The sequence below is a fragment of the Macaca mulatta genome, chromosome 17 (assembly GCF_049350105.2).
Source record: "Macaca mulatta isolate MMU2019108-1 chromosome 17, T2T-MMU8v2.0, whole genome shotgun sequence".
NCBI lineage: Eukaryota > Metazoa > Chordata > Mammalia > Primates > Cercopithecidae > Macaca > Macaca mulatta.
This window is the reverse complement of record NC_133422.1, coordinates 88,112,393-88,138,509: the sequence shown is the minus strand read 5'-3', so window position 1 is coordinate 88,138,509 and position 26,117 is coordinate 88,112,393. Positions and strand designations below refer to the sequence as shown.

General features: G+C 36.9%; 1 protein-coding gene across 2 annotated transcripts in view; it reads right to left on the bottom strand.

Moving 5' to 3' along the window:
• Positions 1-26,117, bottom strand: part of GPC6 (glypican 6) — a 1,173,136-nt gene that overhangs the window by 1,009,948 nt on the left and 137,071 nt on the right. The window contains exon 2 of one of the 2 annotated variants that reach the window (XM_077973856.1): positions 22,633-22,734. The exons of the other annotated variant lie outside the window; for it this stretch is intronic. The gene's annotated coding sequence lies outside the window, so the exon portion shown is untranslated. The remainder of the gene's footprint in view (positions 1-22,632; positions 22,735-26,117) is intronic. 2 annotated transcript variants of the gene reach the window in all.

Below are 26,117 nucleotides of genomic sequence, written 5' to 3'. Positions count from 1 at the left end.
TCGTCAAGGGAAAAAGAAAAAAAAAAATAGAATTTTCATTTTCCACCTCATCTATCTTCTCCTCAAGCAAATTTGGTCTATTTTCCTCCTCTGTTTGTCACCCTCAAGTTCCTCTTAAATGCAGCATATCCCCATATTTAGAGATCCAGGTTTCTGGTGGAGAAAAAAAAAAAAAAATGACTGTCTCTCTTTCCACAATGTTAGGCATCCCACTCAAATTACATATCCTGTCTAACTCTTGAAATTCATTAGTAAAAGCAAGCAAAAATCACTATTCCTTTAAAGTCTGTGACCCAGGAATATCATGCGCAGACTCTTATTTTTTGGGAGTCAATAATTAAATGTAAAAAAATTCCCATCCTTCTAAATTAGAGGGCTTAACAATTTGTCCCAACTGGTTTTCTTTTCCTGATGGTAGACATTTATATGTAAACAAATAAATAAATGTAACATGATTCCATGCTGATTTCCCTTTACTAAAAGGAAAAATATATATAGTAAACTACCTGTGAGTTTGTGTGTGTGTGCGTGCATATATATATATAAATGTACATTTTCAACATATATTAAAGGTAGTATATATACACATTCTGTGTATACATATATACATATATGTAAATGGAAGCATTTACATACATTCATTATATGCAGCACATATATATATATATATATATATTTGTTTTTGTTTTTGTTTTTGAGGGTCTCGCTTTGTCGCCCAGGCTGGAGTGCAGTGGCGCGATCTCGGCTCACTGCAAGCTCCGCCTCCTGGGTTCACGCCATTCTCCTGCCTCAGCCTCCCGAGTAGCTGGGACTACAGCAGGCGCCCGCCACCGTGCCCAGTTTCTGGTTTTTTTTTTTTTTTTTTTTTTTTTTGTATTTTTAGTAGAGATGGAGTTTCACTGTGTTAGCCAGGATGATCTCAATCTCCTGACCTCGTGATCTGCCGGTCTCAGCCTCCCAAAGTGTTGGGATTATAGGCGTGAGCCACCGCGCCTGGCAGCATATATTTTTATTCAGTCACTAGTATTTCTAGCAGTAATTAGTATTTCTACCCATTCACCCTTCTAGCTACTTTAGCTCTAAGATTTTCTTTTAATTCTCTTATGAAACTCACCCAATAATAATCATAAATCTCACCCCACATCATTACAACAAGCAAGAATACCGCAGTTCAATAGATATCCTAATACTGTTTTATCTGTGTTTAGGGCTCAGCCGTGTCCTATAATTTCTTTAAAATAAAAGAGGAAGGGGAAAGAAACGAGGTATGAATCACCGGTTTAACCATGGCGACACAGTGCATTCACTGACTCACTCACACACTCGTAAGTTCCTTGAGCATTTTGCCAAGCCCTTTCCTAGATGCCAGGAAAATAGAAGTAAAACCTATGAAGTTATTGTCCTAGGGAGCTTACATTCTAGTGGTAGAAAGATAATAAAGGAAGGAATAAACATAAAAATGTATCAGGTTTTGGTAAGAGCAATGGTGAAAAATGGAATAGAATAAGCTGAAAGAAAGTAATGCGGAAGGTAGGAGAGGCTATGCCCCTTACAGAGGTCAGGTGAGCAGCTCTAAGGAGGCATCATTTGAGTGTAAGGCCACCTTTTAATCTGGCATTTACCTGAGCTTGAGAGAAGTCTACTCTATTTGGCTTCATTGGTGACCTTAGTCTGCCTCTGAACAGATGTAGCATCTGGGGGAAGCCTTCGTTGAAGGTGAATGATACTGCCAGGGCAAATGATCTCTGTCTCTTCATTCAGTATCAGTTGCTTCTGTTCAAAGTTACTTGCCAGGAGTCTGAAGAAACAATCTGACCCCCCATGGGATTGAACTTGAGCCCTGCTTGGGTAAGCTCATGGACCAGGCACACGGAGACCCAGAGAGATGCTTCAGGTCTCAGGAAGGCAACAGGCTTGAGGTGATACTGTATTATCAGCCAATAAATGTGTAGACCTCCTCCCAAACTCAGGATGCACATCCTTAAAGAGTATCGCTGGGCACTGGTCAAAAGCTTGCACACCGGAGCCAAGAAGCCTGAGGTTTAAATAACAGTTCCCTTGCTGACACCTGTATGTATTTGCACAAGTCAGTTAAGCTTCAATTTCATCATCTCCAAAGCAGGGGCAATCATATCTCATTCAAAGACCTGTTGTGATACAAGATTGCAGAGTATAATGGATGGAACTTTGGCAGAGTTCCTGTCCCATAAAAGAGATATATAGGATGATGGTTCAGATAGTCATATGTGATATATATATAGGGAACGGGGACCAAACTAAAATTGTTAGTATAAATAAAACTGATAAAATAGAAACTTATATAAATACATAAAAGACAAACATCCTTCAAGCTAGAACCTCAATCTATGCCCAAGAACCTATCACTTCAAGCCCAGTAATATGAAAAAGTGATAAATTCAGACCACATGTGGAAACGTACTTCTTTCAGAGTCTCCATCACAAGAGTTTGGTTGAGCAAATGTTTAACAGCATTTTACAATTAGATGAAATCTTTCCATATTAAATTACGTTCTCTTACTGAATGTCTATAGAGATCATTTGGTAATTTGATCTTCCAACAATCCTATGAATCAACTGTCTTTATCCCATTTCCCATCTTATTTTTAGAGGCAAAGCATTGAGAATCAATAGCTTCCTTAAAAGTTGACAAAACTGGAATTAGGCTGCAGCCACAAAAAAGAATGAGTTCATGTCCTTTGCAGGGACATGGATGAAGTTGGAAGCCATCATTCTCAGAAAACTAATACAAGAACAGAAAACCAAATACTGCATGTTCTCACTTATAAGTGGGAGCTGAACAATGAGAACACATGAACACAGGGAAAGGAGCATTACACAGTGGGGCCTGTCAGGAGGTGCAGGGGAAGGGGAGGAAGAGCATTAGTACAGGTACCTGGTGCATGCGGGCCTTAAAACCTAGATGACGGGTTGATAGCTGCAGCAAGCCACCATGGCACATGTATACCTATGTAACAAACCTGCACATTCTACACATGTATCCCAGAACTTAAAGTAAAATAAAATAAAATAATTGGAATTAGGAAAAAAAAAAAAAAGAAAGAAACCATCAAGTCAGTCACCATAGTGTGAGATATGTTGTCTTCTCCTCCAAAACTTATGTCCACCTGAAACCTCAGGATGTGACCTTATTTGGAGATAGGGTCTTTGTAGATGTAATTATAGATTTAGTTGAGATCATGCTGAACTAGGGTTGGCCCTAAATCCAATGAGAATACCCTCAAAAGTGACAGAAAAGGACAGAAGACGACACAGGGCAGGAGGTTGTGTGAAGACAGAGGCAGAGATTGGACTCAAACAGTCACAGGACAAGGCATGCATAGAGTTGCCATAAACTGAAACAGGCAAGAAAGGATTCTACTCCAGAGCCTTCGGAGGAAACGCAGTCCTGCCCACACCTTGATTTCTGTTTTCCAGTCTCCAAAAATGTGAGAGAATAAATTCCTGATGTCTTAAGACACCACCAAGTGTGTGACAATTTATTGCAGCAACCACGGTACAATAATACAGTGATTTTCCACAATATTTGCATGCATTATGATGACTTCTACCAGCCACGTTTTCTTTCTCATATGCCCAAAATAAAGCTAAAGAGGAAAGGATGTCAGAGGCTCTTTCTGGGCCAGTTACCGTTTAAGAAGCTGGGTGGATTTAACCATGTTTCCTGCAAGTGACTATTGACCCTTGTTGTGCACTATTAGTGTAGACACTAACATGAAACAAGATTGGTTCCCGTGGGCCATGCTTCTTCCATAAATTTTATTCCTGACAAGAGGAAAAAGGCAGGATTGCAATTGCAAGTGTTAGAATGGTCTGGGGAGACATCGTAGAAAACAATAAACATTATTTTAAAAAGCTTGAAGAGGAGAATTATCTACATCGAAACAGTGCTGCTTCTGCAGTAATGTTTCTCCCTTCCATTTAAGGACAGATACATTTTCCATGACAGCTCTTAATAGCGTCTACAGTTATTCACTGAACTTGCCCTCAAAATTACAAAGTAATAAAAGGATAATAGCATTTGACTGAGTATAGTGGATAGGTGGGCTTTTTTTTAACAAAGTGGTCATTTCATTCCCCCTGTATCCCGGATTACCCGGTAAGGGTGCTCTATGTTTCAGGGACTGAGGAACAGCAGTCATGGATCTTTCATCTCTGAAATGCTATTGGACCCTTCATTTATTTATCCATAGAAAAGGAGAATATTTTTCTCATGAGAGAATACATCCATGTTAGCCAGGTGTTTAAATGAAAATAGTAAAACTCTGAGTCTGTTGGGTTGAATCATACAAATTGGCCAACATTCAGCCATGTTGAATCCAAAATGGCAACTATATAAATTGCAATATAAAATTATTTTTTTACTTATTACTATTTAAACTATAATTACAATAGGGGGACTAATCTTAGAAACAAAATCTGGGGAGAAAACATTCATTAGAAGCCTGTAACTATGGTTTAGGCATTAGAGAAAGGGAGGAGGCACAGTAGGGAATATAAACTGAAAGGCATGTTCTCCAACAGTCATTTCTCCACATGTTTCAGACTGTCGACTTAAACATGAGTGAGTTCTGAATCCTGTCCACTTCTTTCTACCCCTACTGCCACTGTTTGGCCCCTGGCCTGTGAGGAGTTGTCTAACAGTTTCTCCACATGCTCTTTAGGTGCCCTCTAATCCATTTTTTCTGCAGCTGTTAGAAGGAACTTTTCAAAGCATAAATCACAGAGATTAAGTCACCCCCTGCTTAAAGCCTATCAAGGGCTTCCCATTACTTTTGTGCAACTCCAAAGCACTTGCCCCGGCTTATGAAAGGCGGCATGACAGGGCCCCTGCCAACCTCACCCATGGCATCTCCTTCCCCTCCCTCCCCTTCTCCCATGGTGTCCACTCCTCCAGCCTCACTGTCCTGCTCCCAGTTTCTGGATCACACCCACCTCGGAGCTACCTTCAGTGCCGCAGCTCTCTTTGCATGTCTGGTTCCTTATTCTTCCAATTCCCTCTTCTTGTTTTCCCAACCCAGGACTGTCTCCCAGTAACATTTTTATCTAACACAGCACCCTGTTTATTCCTTAACATCCTTTTCCCAATGTGTTTATGTATGTGTATTTGGGTTTGGGTTACTTGCTTATTTGATTCCCTTCTACTGGTCTCTCCAGCAGAAGAGAATCTCCCAGAGGGCAGTTACCACGTCTGCTTCCCTCAACATGGGATACCTAGCGCCTAACACAGTGCCTAGCACAAGGTCAGCACTCAGAAGATGCGTTTTTGTATGAATGAACAAATGATTTAAATTTAGGAAAATATATGCTGAAAAAAGACAGACTTTCTAAACCATGGGAGGGTATCTCGTACCACAGTAACAACACGCCCAACTTGTTTGTTATCTGATGGTATGAAAGTGTTCATAGACATATGTATTCATACCTCTTCTTCTCACCACTCAAATCTTCAAACACTAAATACGCAAACAGTAATTAACTTCTTACTATGTCAAACACAATGTGCAGTGTCACTCAAATCAGTTCAAAGTTTTAAAGAATCATTTTCTTTCATCACTATATCTTTCTTCTAGTGCATTATTTTACAGTTACAGATCTTTGTGTAGGAAGGCAAATTTTATGAGTTTCACCTCATACTCTCCACTTTAACTCATTAATTCTGTTAGGAATTATTTATAATTATCATCATATTCATCGATCCAATCACGTTACTAATCTGATTATCAACCAGAATTAATCTGTTTTGCCTTTTTTTTTTTACAAAAAAAAAAAAAGGTTTTCAGGTTGAAACTCATAATGGAAAAAATATCTAAAATAAAATATGCTCGCATATCTTTAGAAAGAAAGTTCATGATCCCCTCACATAGGCCACTCATCCCCTTTCTCCTGACTTCCTTTTTGTCTCTAAAGCAGGATGTAGCCACTTTAAAAAATATATATTAGATATCTGAATAAATATCAATCAAAAATATTTTAATAATAGAACTAAATCCAGAAAGTATGCTTTAGCGTTCTAAATCACTTTTCATAAAATTTATTTTATTATCAAATTGTCTTCATTTTTCTCAATTAGTTGATGTATGAATCTAAGAAATATCATAAAATAACTGATATAGCTTTGGTATGATCCAAACCTTTAATAAGTGAGAGAACACTAAACCAAGATTATAGTGTCAATTGCCAGCATTCATTTCTTAACAATAAAGGTGAAATACAATATATTGTTTTATAAAGGTGAAATATAAATATAGTTTAGGTACCAAGACTAAATAAAAAGGAAGAAAATATGATGGAATATTCAGAAAGAGTGAAAACATAAACGTTTAGCATAATTAAATAAACTTCAATATAAAAGTTCCAATTCCAAAGGGTAAAATATCAGAAAACTCAAAGTGTATTCAGTCTCCCTATTAAAAAAAAAAAAAAAATTCTTGGTTTGCATAATACATAAGGGTCATAAAACAGGTTCTTCTCTTAGTAGCATGATTAGGGGAAATTCAGTTTCCCACCACTATCCAAAAATAGCTTTAAAAAATGTCATGGTCTTCAGAAGGTCAGTATTAAACTATATATAAGTAATGGTAACTAGAAGAGAAATGAGAAGCTGGGAGCCAAACTTTTTCAGTACATCAATAGAGAGCTCAGCTGGGCACAATGGGTCACGCCTGTAATCCCAACACTTTGGGAGGGCAAGGCCGGAGGATTGCTTGAGGCCAGGAGTTCCAGACCAGCCTTAGCAACATGGCAAGACTCCCTCTGCAAAAAAAACTCTTTTAAAAAATGAGCTGGGCATGGTGGTACACATCTGCAGTCCCAGCTACTCCGGAGATGGAGGTGAGAGGATCCCACGAGCCTGGGAGGTCAGGGCTGCAATGAGCCATGTTTGCACCACTGCACTCCAGTCTAGGCAGCAGAGTGAGACCCTATCTCAAAAGAAATACATGGAGATTTGTTTTTCAGATTAGTTAATCGTCAAGATGTTAGGGAGATATCAAATGCACTAGAGATATGGTTTCAAGGAAAGCTGGAAAAGTCTACCACTCCTCAAGCAAACATTTAGGGCAGATATCACCATTTGATCATGGCAGCCTTTCCCATTGATCTGAGCTGTAATTTCAAAATCTTTCCACACAGGATTCTAGACCACAATTATGGATTGATTTGAACGCTTGGAAATATGGTACCAACTTTTATATCAGAGGAATGAGAGAGAGAAAGGATGGGTAGGGGTAGGAGAGAGTGAAGAACTATGTACATAGAGAGAAACCACCAAAGGATAAGAGAATGAAGAAAATATTGCTTTGGGGAAGTAGGGACAATGTATAAACTATTGAAAAGGAAATGAGATAACCCCAAAGATCAGCTTAGCATTATTGAACATTTCTTTGAGAAACAATGCTACACATAAAAATGTAATTTGTTTCAAAAGATATGAATGATATTCCCACCAATAAAAGTAATAGCATAATGTCAATTTTTAAGATGTACAAATGCACAGTACCTTTTATGTCTTTATAAGATTATTTGATTGGCAACATAGCTCTAGAAACCTAACGATTCACAAGTCAGATATTTCCTTTTCCTCAGCACTACTGCAGAAATTATAACAACATAATTGCCAACGACATTCTCATAAAATCATGGGCTAGATAATAATAATATAAATATTAAACTATCCTGTGGTACCAAAGTCATTAATACAAAATGGAGAAAAATTCTACATTAACTATGATGAAGAATTATATTAAATCAATTGAAAAAGCTGAAGTCAATTTTTAAGTTAAAAGTGATGCAGTCCTAATTTGAAATAAAATTTGTGAAATATTCCCATTTAAATCAATAATTAATTACAATACTTAGGGAGGAATAAAAATGAATGGTCTATTATATCATTTCTAGGATTCAAGATAATTAGAAAGCCTGATGTTAAGTATCTATTACAGTACACTGAACAGTTATGCATGCTGACATCAAGTTAGATTACAACACTAGTCAATATCAGCACTAGGAATTAGTCAAAAATATCACTTGGAAGACTATCTGATGATCTCGTACAAACTTTGGACAAGTTGAAATCTTTTCCTTTATTTAAATTGTATAATAAGATTTCAAAATACCTGTATATTTATTAAATATATATATACATTAAAGTAAATTCAAATTGTACATAGGTTTTTGTTTTCCTAAAACTGAAGTATTTTGAATATTTTCTCTGAAGAAAATCTTAAAAAGTAACATACTTTAAATGATCAGTTAAATCCCTGGAATTATGACTGGTAAGCAGTCAGCAACAACATGTATGTATCAGTAGATTGAATTAATGGGTGGATGGATGGAAGAAAGAATGAATGAAGCAGCGTGGTGTGGTGGAAAGTCATGATAATAGAAGTTAGGTGGCCTATATTCTAGTGCCACTTATGTAAGTAACCTTGTGGAATGACAATGGGAATGTCAGTGAAATCCATTGTACTTCAGTTTCTTCCTTTATGAAATTAGAAAATTGAGCTAGGTGATTTACGAGATTTCTGCCATTGCAATGATTCCATGACACATTCCCAGGTAGAAGGCAAGTCTTACCTTATAAATGCCCCAGTGAGAGATGTTGTCCACAAGCTTCTCTAACTAAGGCAACACAAACAATGCTCAATTCTTACTTCAGTGACCTGAATATGAGCTAATAATCATCCTGGTCCTCTAGAAATCAGTTTGAAGAATTAATAATTATGATTTAAAATTTGGCAAAGTAGACGATGCTTTCTGACAATTTTTCCCTCTTTTTGTGAAAGTGTAGAATATCCATCTCAAGTCAATAGCATCATAAACAACTCCACCCTAAATTATCTTAGTAAAGATTTTGCCTTGAGCAATGATACTATCAGTTTTGAGTAAGATCACAGTGTCCACTGTGTAGAGGAAATAAGACATCATAAACACTGAAGAATAGGATAAATCATAACCTCAGGTACACACACTTATTCTTGTATTCTTTGTCAATATATTTAATGTTTAATATGACAGCTTTATTTCAGTTTATTGTCCTTTAAAAAAATCCATTCAGTTTCTTACTAGCATGCAATCAATTAAGTCTTAAGACTGACTCACAATATATGCTTTCAGATTAAGAATTTAAAATGAGACACTGAAAATAAAATTTGGATCTTAAATAGTTTAGTAGAATGCCAGCCTCTGTGTGAAGAGATTTTAGGCCACTATCTGGAGTTACTCTAGACCACTCTCTACCTGGAGACAAATCAATGAGCATAGAGTCAGGGACCGATAAATATCTGCTGATTGAATAAATGTGCATGCCAATATTGCACGGGGTGCCTTTGCTAGAGTCAGTCTAAGACAATGAGTAAGAAAAGAGAAAAGCATAAAGAGGGAACAGGACAAAGAGAAGAAAAGTATAAGCATACAGTGCAGAGTATTAATATTACCAACAATTTGCCTGACCGCTTTTCCATGACAGTGGCACCCCAGTTCCCTTACCTATATCTAAAGACAGTGACTGGCTATTTTCCACACAATCATCTCTAGATACTGAACCCCATAAGGATTGCTGCGTCTCAGGCAAATCAAAATGCTCTTTCTAAACATTCAACAAGATTATCCTATAAGTTAAAAAAGAATTCCATTTCCTATTCTCTAGATCTTTGAAAACATGAAGAACAATTTAATGAGGAAGTTTCTCTTTACATATCACCCTGGGATGTATTCTAGAACATTTATATGGCCTTACTAATTCTTACATTAATACCTTTATTCCTTTTTTTATTATTATTATACTTTATGTTCTAGGATACACGTGACCAACGTGCAGGTTACATATGTATACATGTGCCATGTTGGTGTGCTGCACCCATTAACTCGTCATTTACATCAGGTGTATCTCCTAAAGCTATCCCTCTCCCCTCCCCCAACCCCACAACAGGCCCCGGTGTGTGATGTTCCGCTTCCTGTGTCCAAGTGTTCTCATTGTTCATTTCCCACCTATGAGTGAGAACATGCGATGTTTGGTTTTCTATTTTTGCGATAGTTTGCTCAGAATGATGGTTTCCAACTGCATTCATGTCCCTACAAAGGACATGAACTCATCCTTTTTTCTGGCTGCGTAGTATTCCATGGTGTATATGTGCCACATTTTCTTAATCCAGTCTATTACCAATGGACATTTGGGTTGGTTCCAAGTCTTTGCTATTGTGAATAGTGCTGCAATAAACATACGTGTGCATGTGTCTTTATTTCTAAATAAACCATAAATATCAGTGTATTCAGAATTTATCCAAAGTCTATTTTCCTGATATTCCTTGGTCATCAATGCATTTCAGTAAGTGGTTGCATAATTTCTATCTAGGTACCTATCAAATTCTATCTTTATATGTCTCCTGCAATGGATTTTCCTATTTCTTAGGCTTCTAATTTAATTGGCTGAAATAATTTCTGTGATTTAAAACTTACTATATATTTTTCCATTTTTCTCATCAGCAACTTTTAATCTTGATAAGCCCAGACAATAAGAGATATTTTCTCCTGTATATTAAGAGCATAAATAAAATGCAAATACTACTTACCAGCATTTTCCCACTGAAAAAATACCATCCAGCATTGCCTTACCCCTGCTAAGAGATGAACAAAGAGAAACTTGCAGGGCTCTTTTTTTTTTGAGACAGAATTTAAGCTGTTCAACTATTCTATAACCCAAACCAACATTTATTGGCTGCTTCTCTAATTATTTAATCCCAGTATTTTTAAGAATGATAGCACCTCTTTGTTTCACTAATTAGACTGTATACCAATTTGTTATGGTTTATGAGAAATATATGGGATTAATAAAAGTTACATATATTTATTTTCCCACTGCTTAAAAATCAGGTATAAGAGTATTTGAAAAAAAATGCAGCCACTGAACAGACAAGACAATCCATTTGGGTATTCTTTATGGTTTCACTGTATTCAATAGCATTTTATTAGGAGAGATTTCCTAGCCTATATATTAAGGAATTAAAAAAAAAAAGTGGCTTGGAAAGACTGCATTCTAGGTTCTCTAAATTTCAGGCATATATGAAATTATCAAAAATGACAATTCATCCCATGTATTTTGATTCTTTCACTTACTCTTCCTTCTCTTGTAAAAGTTAATGGTGCATATATAAGAAATCTACATGAATCTATTGGTATAATATGGATTAAAAATAGATTGTTCACTTATTTTCATCCATCTGCTTCTTTTAAGTTCTTAATAGATTTCTTATATGAATCAGTCCAACATTCTAGACATAATCAACTGAAACTACTAAGTATCATAATATTTAGGATACAAAAGTATTTATGATGTATAGCCTTGATTTCAGATAATTATCAGTCTGATATTATAGACAATAATTTGCTCACTATATAGGTCCTGGGATAAATGGAAAATTATGTAATATAGTCGGGGCTATGTAGTCGGGGCTATGTACTTAAGAAGCTGAGGTGGGAGGATTCCTCAAGCCCAGGAGAAAATACTGTCTCCTAGGGTGCATTATGGAAATTTGTAGGGGCTGACTCTACCTTGTAATACAGTTATTCTTGAGCTATATAATTTATTATATAAGTATAAAAACTATTTTTTTCTTTATGCTAATTTTTTTTGTTGTTGTTTTGTTTTGTTTTGTTTTGAGATGGAGTTTTGCTTTGCCACCCAGGCTGGAGTGCAATGGCATGATCTCAGCTCACTGCAACCTCCGCCTCCTAGGTTCATGCGATTCTCCTGCCTCAGCCTCTGGAGTAGCTGGGATTACAGGCACCCACCACCACACCTGGCTAATTGTTGTATTCATAGTAGAGACAGGGTTTCATCATGATGACCAGGCTGGTCTCTAACTCCTGACCTCAGATGATCCACCCACCTTGGCCTCCCAAAGTGCTGGGATTACAAGCACGAGTCACTGCGCCCGGCTTCTTTATATTGATTTTTTAAAACAATAAGGATAGGTAAAGTCACATATTTAAGGATTTTATGTCAAGATAACAATAAATCATTACCAAATGTTTATTCTAAAAAGGACACTTTGGGTCTGGGGCTGAGAACCACAAGTCTAGAGGGACAGACATGAAAACACATAAAAATACAGTATAACAAGTACTAAAATATCACCATATACAAAGTACCTTAGGGACACAAAATGGGGAGTAATTAACTGAGGAATTAAGAGTTGTGTTATATGGAAACTGGTCTTTGAAAGTGAGTGGGCATTTCCAGATGGAGCAGAGCAAAGGCCAGCCAATGCTGGAGGAAGAACAACAGAGGCACCATGTTGTCATAGAAGAAACACAGGGAGCAAACAATAGAGCCAGAGGATGTACTGAATATGTCAGTTTGGAGCTAGTGCCTTCTTTCATGCCAAGGGGTTTCATGCTTATCAACTGGGCATTAGGAAGCCATCAGGTAGCAGAATCTTTTCTTTGGTCATTTCTGATTTCCAGAATATATAATTATGTACAATCCTTTGCCAGAATAATAATTACTAAAGTCTTAATACTTACATTTTGCTTACTATATTATTTCAAAGGCTTAGTCACTCTGCTACAGGCTTTTAAAATACCTTAGGATGTTCAAAGCAAGGCCATGATTTTGAATGCAAATAAAAAGCAAATTAGAAAAAGAAAGATTGGGCTTAAATCTACGGTGCTATTTCACAAATATTCACTTGAAAATGTTATTCCATAGGAAAACACAACCGATTTACTTGAATTAAAATACACATTTGTATGATTAACTTTTCAAGTCTACCTCTTTATGTCCTTTGTAACAAAAGGTGCTTCTTTTGAAAAATAGACTTCAATTTGGAAGTTTCCCTATGAAATTATGTGGCAAACAAACATTCTCTTTTCTATAACATAAACATGTTGTTTATCTCCTATTTTAAATAGAAGATTGGGGGTAAGATCATAACAGAGGATTTAAAATTGGGATGTTCATCAGGAGATACACATGTAAGTATTTATTTGCATCAAACCAAACTGAAGTCAAGGAACTACAGCATTAACAAAAGAATTTTTCTCCCCTAGAACTGCTACTGGGGCACTGCTGCCAACAATGAGGGCTCTAGAGTAGTGGACTTCTTTTTGTTTTATCATTGTTTTTCAAACAAGACCAACGTCCTTTCCACCGTGAACCTTCAAGTCAGGCTGACCCTCCCACCAACAAATCCCTCTAGGGTTCATAAAAGCAAGTTGTAAACTCTAAGAGTTGTCCAGTCTAGGGGATTGTGAAAGACGCTCTCCACCTTCTACCCCTTTCCTGACACTAAACCTTCTTGCACATGTGTCTCATCTCCAAGATGCAGAGTTTCATAACCTCTTTCATTTTACTCATTCCAAGTTTCTGTTCCTGACTTCTTGGACTTTCATATGGATGTGGTCTTAGGATGTCATGGGAGATTCACTTCAGTGCTCTGGTGTTTCTCTGGCCCATCTTTACCTTAAACATGAAGTACCCTCTGACACTCCAGAGCTATTGGGAAACACTCCTTTGTCTTTCTGCACTTGTAGCCAGGCTGAGTTTTGTGAACGAAGATTGTGTATGTGTGTACATTTGTACAACTATGCATTTGTAAAACCATCTAAGTAAGAAATGAAAGTTAAGATAATTTGAAGGCAATATGTTAGAACATAAATTATTTAGTGGGAAAAAGAAAGAAAGGACAAAAATCAAATATACTTCTAAAATATTAAATTAAAATTGCTTGCATATTTTCAGCAATTCATAATATAAGCCTTCACAGAATGATGTAGAAAATAACAGCTGTGCACATGAGAGTGTCTGGAAATGCTGGTCACAGCCAGTACATTTTATATATATATCATTTATTGAGACTTCTCACAAAAAAAGTGAGCAAGAATATGTAAATACAGAAATTAAAGGATGGCTCAAACTGAAAAATGATATAAAAGTAAGTTTTCATAGTTACTAACCACAGAATACAAGCCAAAATCACACAGTAATTAGGTCTGCAATTAAAGATGTCTAACCAACATTTACAAACATGTCGGGTGTTCTGTTCTTGCAAGCCTTGTCTATCTTACTGTTAAAGCTCTGATGGTGTAGAGATGGCTATAACAAGCACAGACAAAGCAAAACAGAGGGCTTCACAGGAGTTCGATAACTGTGATACTATCCACTGTCTAGGGCAGTTTTTGAGCAGAATTAACCTGCTTGATATTAATTATATAAACCCTGACTTTGTTTCACTATAAAGATGGAAAACCCAATGCTGAATGTGTTTTTAAAATTAATTTTCAATATCTAGTACTGTATTCACTCCCTTTTATATGACTACATGCTTTAAAATATGGATATTGTGAATAAAAGAGGCTGGGTTACGTGAGTTCACTGAAACCAGCCCATAATATCTTGACTTTTCCTAATTCTGGGGCCCAAAATAACAACATCCAAGATAGAGACTGATATTCCATGAACGGGTCTCCTCTGACCTTGCTACTTCCACTCATGTTTAGACAACATTTGCAGGCAGCCTCAGGAGCACACCTCCAGCTTACTCCATGTCGTCTCTGTCTCAGCAAGCTCTCTCCCTCATCAAAACAAAAAAGTGTGAGATGCATGATCTATTGCACAACCAACCAACTGGACTCCGAGGCAGTCCACCACCATTTGTTGATGTTATGCAAACAAATCTTTAGAGTTATTTTTATTTTTTAAAAAACCGTTATTTTTACTCTCAAGAATGAACAGAGAAGATCCTGAGATTCCTCCATTATATATTTTCCTCTTGCTTCAGGAAAGTTACAAATAGGGAAGAATCACCTTTCTGGCCTCCTCCTTTTATCCAACTTCTGCAATCCATTGCAGGGAAGTCTTGAAATTAATTGGCCTGGCACAGGAAGCTGTCATGAAATCAGGGCCAAGGGAAGCAGGCAGAGCTGCCAGGAGTCCCTGCCCACTCTGCGGTCAGGTCCCTGTTCTTGTTGTACAGGTTGTCCAGCCAGAATGGCCCCTGGGCAAAGGGCCCTCTGAAGCTGCTACCATTGGGAGGAGAATGAGAAGACTCATTCTTTCCTCTGGTTGTAAAACGGTGGCAGGAGTACACTGGAGAATTTATGGTGACCCGCATTCCCCTCTGCCATTGCATATGTCTGTGGGGAGTGGGGGAGGGAAGCGCCAGGAAGGCCCAGACCCACTTAGACAGCCATGTGCTAGCATTTAGCCACTCCACGACATCTGATAGTGAAGTACAGCTGAGGTTAAAAGAAATTCTGTTTCTGCAGATTGGAAAATACAAGTTCTTTAAGGAGTCCTCAATGTTGATGGGATAATCTCTCTCCCTCGCTTAGCTTTGCTGCGTAATTACATTACTGCACACAAAGGCATCATCTGCTTCACCTCACTTAAAGCCATTGTTTTCTTTGGTCTTACGAGTTCCAAAAATAGACCCAGACTTTTAATGTCATTTACATCAAGAAGAATAATTAGGAAAATAATAATGTATGAATAATTAATTAGGCCTGATACCATATTGGAGAGGAGTTATTTTTAATTTACGAAGGCCAGGATAACATGGATTTCCTTTTTTTTTTTTTTTTTTTTTTTGAGACGGAGTCTCGCTCTGTCACCCAGGCTGGAGTGCAGTGGCCGGATCTCAGCTCACTGCAAGCTCCGCCTCCCGAGTTTACGCCATTCTCCTGCCTCAGCCTCCCGAGTAGCTGGGACTACAAGCGCCCACCTCCTCACCCGGCTAGTTTTTTGTATTTTTTAGTAGAGACGGGGTTTCACCGTGTAGGCCAGGATGGTCTCGATCTCCTGACCTCGTGATCCGCCCGTCTCGGCCTCCCAAAGTGCTGGGATTACAGGCTTGAGCCACCGCGCCCGGCATAACATGGATTTCAAAGAGAGAAGTGGCACGAAGCAATTAAAGGGACAGACGGATGGAAGAACTGACTGCTTATCAATACCTACAGTTGCTAATTGGACTCCATGGTACTCCTCAACAACAGGATGATTAGAGAGAAAATCAAAAACCAAAAGCATTATAACATGATTCATGTCTCAGGCCAAAGGATAAATTTTGAATAAGAATTTTTTTTTATTTATGGGAAGACTGAAATTTGGTATGAATTTATCTTTATCTTCAGCTTCATATACCAGCAATAAAATAAAAAATATGATTACCATATCCATACTTAGCTAATGAAGAAAACAGGTAGGGAGTAATTGCTACCACAGTAGTAATTGCTTAATTAGGTTTGTTTACCTATTTTTATTCAATCTATTTTGAAAATAAAGTAGAAGGACTTTTAAAGACATACAATTATTAAAGATTGGTGATGCTAAATCCAAGTTTCCAAATATCTGCAAAGGCCACATCAGTAGTATTTACGCTAAGCCATGTCTTCTCTTGCTCTGCCCTTCTTATCTTCCCTTTCATGACTTAATATTACTTGTACTTATTCATTCGTATCTTGGATCACCCACACCCGCCACACAGGGAAAAGACTCTCTGTTGCAGGAGAGGATACCCTGCAAGAGAGGTAGATTTGTGAATCACTTTGCCACTCATCAACTTCCCAGCTGCGGCAAAGACGGGAGCCCGTGTTTGAATGTGTGGAATGTTTTTAATCAGACCTCCTAATTCTACTTTTGGTTCTGCCCACCTGCTCCGCAATCCCTAGGGTTTTATTTACCATGCAGGTGTTAGAATAGATGGGTGTTTTCTAAAGTCTTTTTCAGATTGAAAGTACTTTACTTATCTCAGAAGTCCCCGATTCTATGTGTTACTGAAACCAGGGAAGAAACTTTAAAGATTGATATCAGATTTCTTACTTGGACCCTCTGAATCAGAATCTCTATGTATAGCTACAGGAAATATTTTCTAAAAGATCCCTAGGTGATTCTGATGATCCACCAGATGTCCATTACTGTATGAGATCCCTAGATTATAAACCCATAAGGGTAGCAATTATATTTTATCTAGAAATCACTATACAGGGCTCAGGACATCTGAGGCACTCAGTAATGTAACTGCGAACTGCTTGATAAATATCTGCTAAACAGAATTTGCACATTTTTTGTTTGTTACTGAGTTATATTAAAAGAAAGGAAATATAAAGGCAAAATGATTTGTTTATTTAACGTCATGTAATTAGCAACACACAAAACTGACCTCAGATTTAACTAGTCAGAGATATAATTCATAAATCAGGAAATAGCTATGTGATTAACATAAATTTGTTTACTTTATCCTATCTTTTGAATCATTCATCCTTGCAGGCATCGATTTTCGCATTCATTTTGTTAATCTGACCTATATTTTTGCTTTAAAGAGTATCATCACAGACGACACACTAATCTAAGTATAATGAAACCACAAGAGATGTATTCTCAAGGATTCAACATACAGGTCATTCTGATTTATTTTCATAAAGTCACTCTTTATACTTTCTGGGTTTGCTTGTTTGTTTTTCAGTTGCCAGAGGAATTAAAAGTCAAAATATAAACTGATGTAAATTTGCCTCTGAATTAGATCCCTGTTTAAGAGTTTAGCAACAATGTCAAACATGCCCTACCAGGAAGCTATTAATTCTGGAAGCAGAGGCTCAGAATGAAGAAAGGAGGTTGTGTTTTACTGTGCTTATTTCATTATGATCTGAAATGTGCTCCTTTGCATTTAAATGGACAGAAAAAGACCAAAGCATTAACTTGGGGTTCATTAAAAGTAGGCATAGCCTGTCCATTCATTACATTCACCCCAAAAATCTCCTCTGGTGAAAAACAAAATCACTAACACAAACAGCTGGGGTTGTGTGATGCCATGCTGCCTGAATACCATTGTTTGATAGGTTTAATGTCACTTTTGTACTATTATATACCACAGAGGGAGATGTGGAGTTGCATCCAGCAGGGTGGCTAACATTCTGTAGCTAATTGCTTGCTGCTCCATGACAGTGCTGAAGGAAAGACGACCCTGCATATGTCTCAGAAGGGAATAAGAAGATATTTTGTTTATAGTCACCCATCTGTCTGGTCACAACAGAATTACAAACAAATACAAACCACAGTTTAGTATGTCCTTCAAGAACAATTTTCTCATTATATGGATTCTATCAGCTACCTCTCAGATACAAGCTAATAGACTCGGTTTAAATCTTGTTTACTAACAACAGTATGTCTGATATTGTAAAGCTTCAACCAAAACGAAGTCCTTCTAATAGACTCCATAATTGTATGGAAAACATTGCCTTGTAGGATAAAGGTTGAATTCATATTTTAAAAAATGAACAGGGGGAGGCAAAATGAAAAACCAAATGCCTACATTTAAATTCATCTGTGCTTGTTTTGGTTCTATGAATAAAGTAATAGAATGTACAATAACTTCCATTGGAAAGAATCTAAAATAATATCTACTCCATAACTCTCATTCTGTGGCTAAGTGAGGTACAAAGAGGTTAGATGGCAGTGAATTACAATCCAGATCTCCTGACACCTCTATATCAATAACAAGTAGATCCAGCTGAGAACCTGTTTCATTAATTTCTTCTCACTGGCACTCCAATCATTCTCAATGCTGAAATATTAATAGAGCCTTACAGACCCAGAGAGACTGGTTTGTAACAGCAAGACCAAGCAAACTCATAGCCAATAAACCATCTTCTCAAAAGAAGCAGGACCTTTGCCTCTCTTAAGATATCTGAAACTCTCTGCCTTGTTACTACAAATCTTTTTTAGATATTATATCTCACCTATTTACAAGCAATGTCTATGTACAAGTCACATATCTACTATAAAGCCTCTTGTGTATAATAGGTATTTGGTACAGACACATATTGAAAAACGCAAGTATAAATGAATTAATGAAAGCAAAGTCCATCAGAGTCAAAATAATCCCAAAATATATCTTTTGTTCATCAAGTCAGAGATAGGCCAATTGAATAACCCAATAAGATGTATGTTTCACTAATGTGGGACTGATGCACCCTAAGACCCAAAGTTAAAATTGGCTAATTGGACAACGGAACAAAGGGAACACAGATCTCCAATGGTGGGCTCTGGTTTAATATGGATAAGGCTAACAATGAATTCTATGACATTAGATTTACCAAGGTCTCTATTCCTAAGAGTCTTTTTGTGCCCACACACAGAGGTGCCCCCATTAGCTTTTGTGTTTTTTTTTCAGGTCTGAGGAACTATGTGGCATTGTACTATATACTTCCCTACCTATCCACACTAATGCTTTAGTTTCACTAATAGTCTTACTGCTTACCTGATACTGAATGATATGTTTATGTGTTTATTTGTTCATTGTCTTAACTCCTCACTAGAATGTAAGCTCCATGAGAGCACAGAAGTATTTGCCTTGTTCACCACGTGTACCTCAGTTCCTAGTACTTCACACATGTGTTAAAGGAATAAATCAGGCTGAAATGGTCCATTGCTAGGTGGAATTATAAGAAACTCTAAACAAAAATGCATTTTTTCTACGATTATACTTTATAACTTGCAAGATTCTTTGAGTTCATTTTTCCAGATCACCCAAATCATATTGTTTAATAAAATGAACCAATATTATCTCTCATTATTGCATTAATAGTTTACCTAAAATCTGAGCTAACTAGATTTGGCTGATGAAACCTATTTAATATAATCCTTTGTAATCGGCCGGGCTTGGTGGCTCAAGCCTGTAATCCCAGCACTTTGGGAGGCCGAGATGGGCGGATCACGAGGTCAGGAGATCGAGACCATCCTGGCCTACACGGTGAAACCCCATCTCTACTAAAAAAATACAAAAAAACTAACCGGGCGAGGTGGTGGGCGCCTGTAGTCCCAGCTACTTGGGAGGCTGAGGCAGGAGAATGGTGTGAACCCAGGAGGCGGAGCTTGCAGTGAGCTGAGATCCGGCCTCTGCACTCCAGCCTGGGCGACTGAGTGAGACTCCATCTCAAAAAAATAATAATAATAATCCTTTGTAATCTCCCTGGTGTATGTGACACACTCTATGATGCCTACCTGAAGGCTATTCTACCCCCAACTCCTGCCAAGCTTCGTCCTCAATCAAAATATTTACCAAATCATTACACTATCTAGCCATAAACCTGATCCCAATGACCTTTGGAAAAATGTATATGGCAAAAACTGTGTTAAATTTCAACCTAGCTTTGAAAATCAGAACACAACATTTGTCATGACCATCCATATAGCTGTAGACTGTGTTTGTCAACATTAACAAAAGTAAGAGATTATTTGTTTTCCAGTAGTGTTCTCCCAAATTATTTATTTTCACCAACTGTCTTTTCGATTTATCAAAAGGGTGAATCATTCTAATTGGCTATGGAAGCATGACAATATAATGGAAATAAATGTCATTGGTCTACATAAACATCCATGTACAAAGTATTGATCCATTCTCAATGTTTTCTAAAGGAGGAATTACAACACAGTGATACCTCCATGTGAAATATGTTTGATAAACGATAAACAAGATTATTCTTTGTTTTTACAGTAATGGTTTGCCCACACTCTAAGTTAACCAGGTTTGACTATTTAAATTTATTTAACATAATCCCTGGTAATTTGCCCGCTGTATGGGACAGGCTACATGGATGCTCACCCAATCTTCCCACCAGCCTCTTCCTCCATAACAGGTGCCCAAATTCCAAACTTAACAAAACCTGGATTCTTGAAGAAACCGTGGAACCCCTGAATTAACTGACTCTGGGACTTCGCTATATCTAGATTTCTGATTATTTAACAATAAACGTCCTTATTGAGTTTGATCTTCTACTTTAAACTGAGAAATCCAGCATTATTTTGCCCTTGCAGAAAGAATATAACAGTTTAAAACCAATGGTTCTAATGAGTTAATACACACTCCGGTAATGAGACTGTTTTATACATCTGCGTTATTCAAGGAATAAAAGGGAAAAGTTCATGTTTTGTTTATGTTTGTTATGTTTGTGTTTATGTTTGTCATATATAAAGAAGAGTGGCAGAAGGCTCTACTTCTTCATTGGAGGACCTCCCTGTTTGCACGAGTTTTTCACATTTCCAGATAGTTCAAAACCCTTTACATTATCTGGAAACCCAAAGGGCATGCCAATTCTAGGATTTTAATTAAAAGTTTAAAAGGAGTTTTCATTTCAGTATGATGATAACTGTCTGGAATAATGAATGCAACATTGTACTCTGCCTCCTCCACAATTTAAAGGCATCTACCCATAAAGCTCTGGGCAGGAACGAAGAGCTACCAGAGAAAGACAAAATAATGTGTGTCATTTCAGTGAATTTGAAAAGTAGTTCCTTGCTGCTTTGGGGGGATGTCTACTGGCATTTTAAAAAATATAATAATGATACAATCTACATAATCACTTGTCAGCTTGAATACAGCAGGCCATGGAAAAAACTGATGATTGGAAATACACTGTCTTGATAGATATGAATTTAATGATGATAATTTTAAAGCTAGAAATATTATATAAGTTGATTGAAGCTTTTGAACATTTCTTTTTATAGTTCTGGTATTTTCATTCCTCCTTATAGAGTACTGACAGTTTTCTCAAGTGACAAAAACGTTTAAACTGTTGCTTCAAATGCAGTTAAAACAATAGCAAATGTGAACAAACTCAGCATACTTTTGGGCTTCTAAATCTGCTCAAAGATTATCACCTATGAGTATTTTATTTATTAACATCCTTACATGCTGTGACCAGTAATTGTACTGTAATAAAACTAATAGACTATGCCGACAAAAACTCTGTTTTTTCTTTGCTTTTGAAAGGAAATAAAACAATGGAAGGCATAACAGAAAAGTTTTAAAAGTATCTTATTATTGACACATGAACATTTAGGATTGCTGTTTTCTTGATGTACTTATCCTTCAATATAGCCATTCCTACTTCCTTCAGATTAATGTTTCCATTGTATCTTTTCCCATCCTTTTATTTTTAACAAGTTTATTTATTGTAATTGCAGTGAATTTTTGCTGATGGCACAAAGTTGGATTATGCTTTTTAATCTATTCTCCCAATCTCTGGCTTTTCATCAATATATTAGTATATAGACCATTTATATTTAATGTGATTATTGATAATGTCAAAGCATAATCTGCAGTGTCAGTGGAGACTACACGAGGAGCCCATACTTCTACCCTCACCCACCAGTAATAAGGTTCCCCTCTCTCTTCCCACTAGGGAGGTATGAGAGAATGTCTAGTAAAGAGTAAGCACTTCTGTCACCACTCAGCGGTAACAAGGACATCTCTCCTTTTACAGTGCCAGTGAAGGCCATATGGGGAGCCAGAAACCTCAATCACCATATATTATGGAAATATTTATCAAAGGAGAGTGCAAAGAGTCAGCAATGCTGAACCCACTGGGGAACTGGGAAACAGTCTGCAAACAGGTCCCATAAGAGTCTGAGGTACAGTAAATGCCTACAGATGGTATTTGCATAACTTTTCTTAGACTGTCCATTAACAACCATAAGTATAATAGCTTTGGCTGTTTGGGATGCTTTGCTAATTAAATAATTTTCTGATTCAGGTGTAGCTTGTTCCTTTATAACAATGAAAAGCCTGCAGAATTAATAAGTATACTACCAGTTACCTGCTTGTTGGTTCAAAGGTGCGGCACCATGTCTGGAGAATAAGAATGATTTGAGGGAAACTAAGCCGGGTTTCTGCTCAACTCCAGGCTGAAGTTAGAGTTCTGAGGAAAGACCAAGGTGCATATAAATGAAAACCATGTCTTGGAGGACATGAGAAAGGACATTTTCAAGACCTTCCTTTTACAACCAAGCTCTTTAAGACAGCATACTATCATTTCAGTCTTCCTAATAAAAGTGCGGGAAGGGAAGGGGAGGGGAGGGGAGGGGAGGGGGAAATGAAGGGAAGGGAGTAGGGAAGGAAGGAAGTAAGGAGGGAAGGGAGGGGAGGGGAAGGGAGGAGGGGGAAGGGAGAGGAAGGGAAGAGAGTAGGGAAGGGAGTAGGGAAGGGAGTAAGGAAGGGAAGGGAAGGGAAAGGAAGGGAGTAGGGAGGGAGGGAGGGAATTTTAATATTAGATAGAATAGACTCAGAGCAAAGAAAATTATCGAAGATAGAGAAGAACATTGCATAATGATAAAAGAACTAGCAATAAGACAAAGCAATCATAGATGTGTATGCACCAAAAAGCAGCTACAAAAGTATTTGAAGCAAAAGGATAATAGAATGGGAAAATAAGCAATTCAATAATTACAGTTTGAGACTTTAACAAGCCTCTTTTAACAAGTGATAGAACATCCAGACAGAAAATAAGCAAGGATATAGAATAAATTAATAATATTATCAACTAAACGAACCGAAGTGACATTTACAGGATACTCAACAATGCAGATTACACATTCTTTTCAAGAGCTACAGAATATGTGCCAATATGGATTATATTATGGGTCATAAAACAATCCTCAACAAAGTTTTACAAATTAAATATATACAGAGTATATTCTGTAGCCACAATGGATTCAAACTAGAAATCAAGAATAGAAGGATAACAGAAAGAAATATCTCAACACCTGGAAACTAAGCAACACACTATTAAATAATCCATGGGTCAAAGAGGCAGCTAGTTGCAAGAGATATCAAAAATTACATTAACCTGAACTAAACTCAAAATAGAACATACAAAAAATGTGTAGCACACAGTTAAAACACCACTGAAAGGAAACACATGTGTTGAAAAAAGGGAAAGTCTCAAATGGGTTATCTAAGCACCCACTTCAAAAACCTAGAAAAAGGAGAGCAAAGTAAACCCAAAGAAGGCAAACAAAGGAGATAATAAAAAGCAGAAACCAATGAAATAGAAAACAGTAACGCAATAGAGAATTATCAATGAAACAAAATGCTGAAATCTTTGGAAACAGCAAGAAAACACACAAACCTTTAGCAAAACTAACAATGATGAAAAGAGGTAAGACGAAAATAATGTCAAAAATGAAACTGGGGATAGACCTTGCTTCTCTTTGTGATATTTCATCACTAGCATCAGAATAACTGTCACACAATTAATATTATTATTTAAGAAACAATTTTTTAAGGTAAGCTCTTTCTTACAGTAGGTATTCTGAATGTGTACCTGTTTTTCACCTAACTTCTGGAACTGCCATGTCAACCAAGCAATGACATGGTTTTTGGTGATGATAAAATTTTAAGGTTGAAAAGCCTAAAAAGTAAATGAGCTTTGCATGTGTTGGGACTTGGTTTTGTAATCACCAGCACATTCCCAGCATTAAGAATAGTGTCCACTGTATCTCTAAGACAGTCAATATTTGCTGAATGAATAATTGAATGAATTAATAATTGGAAAGTGTACAAACCATGTAAGTTACAAAAACCAGAGTGGAAGTTTAGAATAAATGCTTGACTTACCTGATTTTAGTACAGATAAATTCATAAATCAGAGCAAAAAATCATAGAAGAGATATAAATTCTGGGAATGAAATCTGGCTTATGTATAAATATAGCATAAATTATTGCTCAAATTTTGAATGTCCTGTTGTATTTCAAGTCTACCCAAATAAATGGATGGCAAATCATTGTAAATCTGCTCAATTTGAATGAGATTCTTTCCCCTAACACTCCCCAAAAAGTATTGCAGGACTTAACAAAAATAAACTGTAAACAAACTCAGCTTAGTGAAAAGTGGATAGAAATTTACAATAAAAAGATTGGAGAAATGCAGGTGGCTCATTTTAGAAATTTAAATAATTTAATATAGTGATAATTTCTAGAAAGGAAATTGAGCTGCAATGAAGCATGCATGTCCTCTTCTATATTATCTGCAACACTGCATGTAATTTGCACACATTTAATTAAGTAATAAAACCCCTATCAGTAACATCAGGTTTGGAAATGTCATTGTTGATGACATGCCGCTCCATCAGGATTTGGTTGATTGTATTTTATTTTGTTAACATTAAACTACAAGGTATCTAAGGTACTGTCTAGCACTTCTATTTGCTTTCAAATATTTCTCAATTTAAGTAAAGTTTGTTGGGGTTTTTCCATGAAGAATATAATTTACAGACTGCTATAAATACAATTCCCTACTAAAGAATGATTTTTTTAAAAAAACTGAGATATATAAAGAAAGCATAATTACAAGAGGATTCAGTAGACCACAAACTGTGTTCTGCCCCATACAAATCAGGTTGACAATTTGACCAGAGATATATAGCGTATCTCTCACTCCACTACCTGGATTGTTTTTATGCTTGTTACAGAACCTTAGTAAAAGCATGTAAAATACAGCTATGAAACTAAAATCCTAAAGCCAGAGAATAGAACATGAACAATATTTTCTGCTAATATTTCATTCAACATGGGAAATATTTATTATATTTGGAACACTCTTTTTTCCCTGGAACTGAAGGAATCAGGGAAGAGTCAACACCCTCCATATTCCACAGGGAGATGGTGTCAGCTTAGTTCAGGAAGAAAGTTTGGTGGGAGTCTACCATGTAAAGTGATAGATGGCAGTACCATACACAGTCAGCTGGTCCTTCAGAGATCACTTTCTCACTGCCAGAATCACAGTAAATGTTCCCCTAAAATAATTATGATAAATTTGCCCTAAAAATTGGGGTCTAATCTTCATTAAAACACATATGCACATATGGTAAGGGTATTTACATTAACACATGTGACACTACTCTGAACCTCAGTTTCATTGTTGTGAATCAAGCATTTTGCCGCCTCTCTAGTTTATTGATTTAGGAGCTGTCATATTTCAAGCAAGTTGGCAAAGAATGATTATTTTTAAAACCCCTACAAGGCAATGTGATTGGTACTATGGAGCTGTTGTTAAGGCAAAATATCTGACTACCGTCATTGAAGAAGTAAGAAAGTGGGTGGAAATGAGAGTTTGAGGATCTTATAAAGGACCTGCAAAACCAGGATGATCAAACTTGGCACATGACTAGATATTGGAGGGAATGAGCCAGGAGATTTCCACTGCCAGGAAGAGATACTAAAAAATGCCACGTACTTATATCAGGAAGAGTGTCAGGGAGAGTGGAAGACAAATCACGAGTTCCCTGTTTGAATGGATAAACT